Raw genomic sequence first — 7,505 nt, 5'->3', positions numbered from 1 at the left:
ATGAGAAAGAAATACCCCAACTATTCTTGTAAAGCAATCTCGAGGACGATATTTGTTTCAAGGTGGGGAGGATGTAACACCGTAAAAATTTCGAGTTCAAAGTATCAACTTTCCAAAGTCTAGGGACTAAAATTGCCAAAATCCAAACTGAATGGTTAAAAATGAAAATTCTGGTTTCCTGACCCATCGCGCTACGCGATGAGTCAGAAGAGACTCCCATCGCGTACCGCGATGGGATGTCTGACAATTTGTGACACGTGTGCCACCTGGAACACGGTGGCATTATGTTCTGCCACGTGTCACCACGTGGCAACACTGCCGCCACGTGGAGCGGCTCCTGCCACGTGTCGACACGTGGCAGGTCTACGCTGTGCGTCAGCAGACCTATATCGCGGTACACGATCGGTCTGCTGAGGGACCCATCGCGTACCGCGATGGGAACCAATTTGAGGCCTATAAATAGCAGCAAAGGGCAGATCATTTCCACATCCCACATCTGCTCTCTCACCTCTCTCTAGCCTCTCTCTAAAACCTATAAGCGATTTGCCTCAATAATTGTGCCACGGTCCATCGTTTGTGTACCAGCGTTTCCTTTAGAAGTTGTGCCACCATCCACCCACATACCAAGAAGGTGTTGTTGAAATGGCAATGAATCTCGGTAAGCTGTCGACGAGTACTGAAGTTTGGTGTAATCGTTTGACGATTGAAAAGTAAAGCAGCGTCGGAGTGATGCTCAAGTCCCTAGGATTTCGGTACGCCACTAAGATTAGGCGTAATATCGAATTCAATATTATATTCAAGGCTTCGGCCTTAAGTCGAGGTTATACTCGATACCTCGATAAAAGAGAAAATAAAACATAACAAAGAAACGAATAAAAATTTGATTGTTAAATATAGTGATACATATATATGTGTGTAAGTATATATGATTATATTATTTGTTATGAAAATATTATTTAATGAATAAAGAGTATTCTTAAATAATAAAAGAAAAGATTACGTTTCTTAGAGAAGAAGAAACGTCGGGTTTTCATATAAACTAAAGGTTTGTAATTTACTTTTAAACAAGAGGTTTTCAAGTAAATAAGAATTGAACTAAAGGTTCAATCGAGAATTGAGATATAAGACTAAAGGTCTTAAGCCGGATCGTGTATCCGACTAACAAATATTTATACTCGTAATTATAGGTTTGAGATAAAGAAAGGGAAAGACCCTTGGACGGTGAGTGATGTGCGTGTGCGCGGCTTGTATAAAATATGATGGATTGGATATTTAGCTTTTGCACAAGATCGTGTTTTAACTTTATAAAAGTGATTTCTACAAATACTAAACACACACAAAATAGGCAAGTGTACCTATCGTATATGTAGAATAGTATTGGTAAGAACCAAGTATCGATCCGTGGACACAAATGTTTCTAATAATAAATCGTTGTTTTACTTCAATCGGAGGTTTTAATCATTTTGGGGTTAATTTTTGAACTTTTTATAAAATATAAATACTTATGTATAATATATAGGTGACCAAGACAAGAGATTCTAAACAAGTTGTTCAATTATGCGAAGGTTACCATCTAAGATCAAGAATCCACTCCATTTTAGCATTGATCATTGATATATAAACATGTGGTAGACTTGCCGTAATAATATATGATAGATAGCTCCTTAAACCTTAAGTGAGCATCTTTGGCACTAAGGAGATAGCATGCGCATTTTAAAGTCCATCCTTTCTTAATGTCATGCCACCTCAATAATGTCAATTTAAGTTGGCAAGTAGTTTTGTAAAGTAGAAAGATATGGATTGACTTCGATTTCTCAAATACCAATTCTAACAACTTCGGGTGGTTGTAGTTAACTCACACAACCTCCCCTTTGTTGATTTGTGTAGGTTATAATTACACATTCCTTTAACATATGACTTCTTTAACTAATTTGATATCCTAAGCAAAGCCATTTTTGGATTACCAAGGTTTAGAGAAATACATCATAACTTATATCTCATCATTTCTAAGTACAATATAAGGATCCATGTTTCGATAATGTATCAAAGTATTTCTATTTTTCAAGAACATGAATCGATCATGAACGATTGCCAATGGAATTGACAACCACCAACTTTGAATTAGTGATTTAAGATGGTGAAACATTTCTCATCAAAAGATAATTGTAATATAACCATGTACTTTACTAGACTAACCCACATGTTTTATATAATCATCAAGTAAAACAAAGCTTTTTCATAAATTTTAGATGGTAAAAGGAGTTTAGCTCATAATGAGCATGATGATAAACATTAAGATGAATGATGATAACAAATACATGATTAAACTTGAACAATCTAACCAAATGTAGATGAATCTTCCTTCCTAATGATGGTGATGATGGATGATGATGATGGTTGATGATGATGACCTCCAAGCCTTCAAACTCTTCACTAGATCTTCAATGTGAGTGTTAGTGTGTGTTTTTATAAGTGAAAACCGGATAGAACTCTTTTCAAGGAACACTTAATGAATGCAACATGAGCCACTATTTATAGGCAATCTGGATGGTGCGGCACGGCCCCGTGCATGATGAGCACGGCCCCATGTAACTTTATGACATGTGCCAGATTTGTTTTGTCTTTTGTGTGAGGTGGCAACGGCCCCGTGGTTGGTAAGCACGGCCCCGTGTTTTTTAGTGACATGTGCTCAATTCTTTTTGTCTTTTCTGTATTCTCGTCCACGGCCCCGTGCGTGATAAGCACGGCCTGTGCTTTTTTTAGTGACATGTGCTCAATTCTTTTTGTCTTTTCTGTGTTCTCGTCCACGGCCCCGTGCGTGATGAGCACGGCCCCGTGCTTTTGCTTCCAGATTGTGTCTTTTCTTATGTTAGAAGCATGGGGGCGTGTTTCTTGAGGCATGGGGGCGTGTTTCTTCGTTTTCTTGTGTTTTCTTCTGTTTTTCTTCGTCTTTTCGCTTGTTTCTTTGTTTGGGGCTTGGTTTCACATGAAATTATGTTTTATTATAATAAGTAGTCTTTTATGCTATGTTATTAGATAGAAATTGCATTTTTTAGAGATTATTTGATGCCGAAAAGATGTATATTTATATGTACATCAGTGAGTGAAGCCGATCCTAAAGAGATAAGGTGAATACGCCCCCAAACTTTTAAACTTGTTTTTAAATGAGTCAAACTTGTTATATGAAATTGTTTACAAGGAACTATGTGTTCCTAAAACCGTTATAACCATGGGTATGAACCTAGCCCTCATGCTGTGGTATACATATGTCAGGATCCTTACATAGGTGGTACTATGCGATGTATGGGCATGATCGCACCACCCTTGGTCGTAGGACGCTCTTCTGCAGGGAGTACGACCGTTGTGTATATTTACGGGTACTTAACTAAGTCAAACGTTGCGGTGTTTGTGAGGTGACCTAGCGTAGAGGCTCTAATTTATAATGTGTTATTTGACTTTTTTATTCCTAAGCCACGTTGGGCCGAGGCAGGCGTAGTCTCGAGGGGTAATAAAGTAAAAGAAAGTATTTATGCATCAACGTGTTTACCAGCATTCGTTGCTAACGTATTTTCTTACATTTTGCAAGTGAACAAGTTTAGCACTTGGAGTAACGAAGTGCTTATATATCCGATGGCTCGGATTTTATTTTGTAAAACTTAATATATGGTGGTTTTGTAACATAAACAAGTAATCTTTTGTTAACTCAAACGGGTATTTTATAATCCCGCCTTTTATGTAAATATTATATTTCGATCCTTAAAATTTATAAGTCTTCCGCAAACTAAACGTAACTACGATTTATTTACAATTACGATACCAGCTTATGGGTCATACTCCTAGGCCTTAGATGGGGGTGTGACAACGACTCATGAGATGACTAAGAAGCTGGATATTTCAATCGACCCTCAAAATTATGAACAATAGCTAAATATTCGCATTTTCAAAAATTTTCACTTTATTTGAACAATGTGTATAGGAGCCCAAGATAGTGAGAAAAAAATAATAAATAAATAAATATTTTTTGGATATTTTAATACTACGCCTAGTAGGGACTCGTGGGACTATTAAAATGGTGGGTCTCTTATTCAAATTTTATTTGACTCGGCGGGCCTTCATTTCTTCATTTTTGGCTTCCATTTCTTCATTTTATGAGTGCCGATTTTATTTTCACTATGCGGGGAAAGCAGAAACCTGTAGGCTTTTGTTTTTAGTTAACGGGGCTATTGACGACTCATGGGATGACTAAGAAGCTGGATATTTCAATCAACCCTCAAAATTCTGAACAATAGCTAAATCTTCGCATTATTATTGAACGGGCTCGTATCGTCTCGTGGGCTTTTGTTTTCACTGAATAGGGTTGTCATGGTCTCATGGTTTGATTAAAGGGGCGAGTCCCTCATTCTATTATTCATTTACTCGTCGTGGTCATTATTTGTTCGTTTTGGATTTCATTTTTTTGCTTGAAAAGTGTCAATTATGTTTTCACTGAATGGGCTATCAGTGACTCGTGGGCCTTGGTTTTCAGTGAACAGGGCTATCATGATATCCTAGTTTGATTAAGGGGTCGAGTCCATCATTCTAATCTTCATTTACTCGCTGTGGTCATCATTTGTTCGTTTGGGATTCTCCTCTCATCCACTATCATTAAGTGCCCAAAACGCGTTATGATGGGGAAGGTATCCACCTCATTATAAAGAAGGCTTAGTTCTCCTTCCCAACCGATGTGGGATGTCACAATCCACCCCCTTAGGGTTCCAGTGTCCTCTCGGGACCTGGCATTACCGGTTCGGCCTTGGTTCTGATAGCATCTGTAACAACCCAGCTACCACCGCACCATATTATTGTCCGCTTTGGCCGGGACATACCACCATCGCCTCGGTGGTCACCCATCCTCAAACTACTCCCACCTGAGCACGCTTAACTGTGGAATTCTCCTCTCATCCACTATCATTAAACGCCCAAAACGCGTTATGATGGGGAAGGTATTCACCTCATTATAAAGAATGTTTAGTTCTCCTTCCCAACCGAGTAGTAGGGCTTCTGCTCTGTACCTTGGGGCGTACCACTAACATACACACACAAGTCAACAATATTTTCGGGAACTGTCCATTGGAAATATGGTTTGAGACCGACGCATAACATGCCTGCTATTTGTCAGTTATGTTTGGATCCAGACATATATGTACTCAGTCTGAGTACTTTTATTTTCTATCTTGTGCTATAACATTTTTTATAAACGTTTTCTGACCCTTTCGAGATATACAATATATTTGTCTTTTTAGCTTTAAGACAAATAACATATTTATCTTTTCAGAGTAAAATCAGTTTGTTCAGACTCTTTAGATTGAAGGTATCTTTGTATTTTCAGTTTTAAGACAAATAACCAATATGCCTCTTCATAGTAAAATCAACTTGTTAATCAATTAAACATATTCACCTTTCGGCTTGACGTTGAATATATTTAAAGGTTTTCATATTTGTAAATTTGTTTTTTGACTCTTCTAAGACAAATACCGATTTGTCCCATGACCCGCATCAGTAGGCAATTATATATGAGGATAGATAGATAAATACTTTTATGTGCTAAAAACCAATTTTAAAAAGGTTGATTAGATAACTAAATACAAAGTTTTAAAGATATCAAATATTATAATATTTTTTTAATACTTAAGATAATTTATCGCAAATACACACACTACTTTTTAACCTTTGTATTACGGTTTTGTTTTACATTATTCGTTTCTAATATTTATATATTTTTGGGACTTTAATTTTATTTACTGCAAGGAAGTTAATAATATACTTAGAATTTAATAATGAAATGGTTTCACAAATAAATGAAATACTATAACCCGGTTTAAAAGTTATTTGGGTTTGGTGAGACTCATGGCCATGTTATTTTTTTAATATAAAGTTGTATCTTAATTATAAATAACATATATATTTTTTAAAATCGGATACTAACTTTTAGTATATTCCTATTTTATATGGATATTCATATCAAATATTTGGTGAGATTAAATTTTAATTTAATAAGATGTTACAACCGGTTTAATGACTATCTAGGTTTGGTGAGACTCATACGGCATACTCGTGAATTCGGGTCAAATGCATAAGAAACATTCATTTAAAAATAAAAACAATATGATTGGTTGAGGGAATGAGGAATTGTTTCGTCTATATATATTTAATATTATACGGGTGCCCGCGCGATGCAGCGGGTGTTTGAACCTGTTAATCACGTAACAAATATAAGTGTTTATGGTTTGGTTAAAACCTTGAAATCGTTTAAACCGGTCATTGGTTTGACTTCTTTTTTTTACTTTCGGTTTGTTGGTCGGTTTCAAAATTTTCAAAACGTAGTGAACGGGTGGTTCGTGGTTTATACTGGACACTGAACACCCATACGTAACATATTAATTTATTTAAAATGAAAAAAATTATAGCAATATCATATCCAAATTAAAGAGAATAAAATGCTCGTTTTTATTGTGTCATTTTTTTTATAAAAATATTAACGTGCGTTTAAAAATCATGGGTGGGAAGTTAGTTTTAGGGGGGCCAAACTTAAATTAAAAACATAATATGGTTAAAGATGAGGGACCAAACTTGTAAGTTGAATGGATTGTGTTTAAAAGACAAGTTTACCCTTACTAACACATGTACTTCATGCTTTAAGTGTTGTAAATTACTTAAAATTAGGTGTCTTAATTTGTCCTTGTTTAATGTATTATATATAGGATATATATATATATATATATATATATAGATATCTATACTTAATTAGCAAGATTTGAATATGCGATTATTCTACTAAGTTTTATACTTTTATTTGCCTTTCACATGTTTAAAACAATTATTTAGTGGGCTTGTTTTTCCTTTGGGGTGGGCTATTGAACGTTTCCGTCAACAAAAAAAGTTTCCACCTTTTTATTTAAAAAGTGAACATATTTCTATCTTTCAATGATTAACTTATATGATGATAGTATAAAACGTTATTAATTTCACTAAAATCATATAAATACGTACACCTTCAATTTTGTTGGTAAAATACAATAAAGTTATTTAACTGTTTATCTCGCTTTCTTATTTTTTTATTCACCTTTAAAGACTACTTGCTTTAATTTATTGAATTAAATGGACATTATCACTAAATAAATAAGTGGTTGGTGATGTACCATGTGTTTACATGTGAAAAAAAAAACTCGATGGGAAATGGATTTCTCATAATTCTATTTGTTCTTTATAAACAAAAAATAGGTTGATTATATGCGCACACACAAATATAAAAATTAATTTTAAAATAAAAAGAATCGTAAAATACACTTGTACGTAATAATTTCTAGAGATAATGAGAGTTAAAAAGAACCGGTAGACTTCAAGCAATCATATAACATACGTGTATGCATTGGTGTACAAATATAATGAGAATTGAAATGACCATAAAATGAGCGGTTACGAAAACACAATAGCAGTTTAAGTTGAAACAAAATGTACAACTATAT

This window comes from Bidens hawaiensis, unplaced genomic scaffold (genome assembly GCF_021521415.1).
Source record: "Bidens hawaiensis isolate Kalapana, Puna unplaced genomic scaffold, B.hawaiensis_p1.1 tig00017568_1, whole genome shotgun sequence".
In the NCBI taxonomy this organism is placed as follows: domain Eukaryota; kingdom Viridiplantae; phylum Streptophyta; class Magnoliopsida; order Asterales; family Asteraceae; genus Bidens; species Bidens hawaiensis.
Note: the sequence above shows the minus strand (reverse complement) of the source record.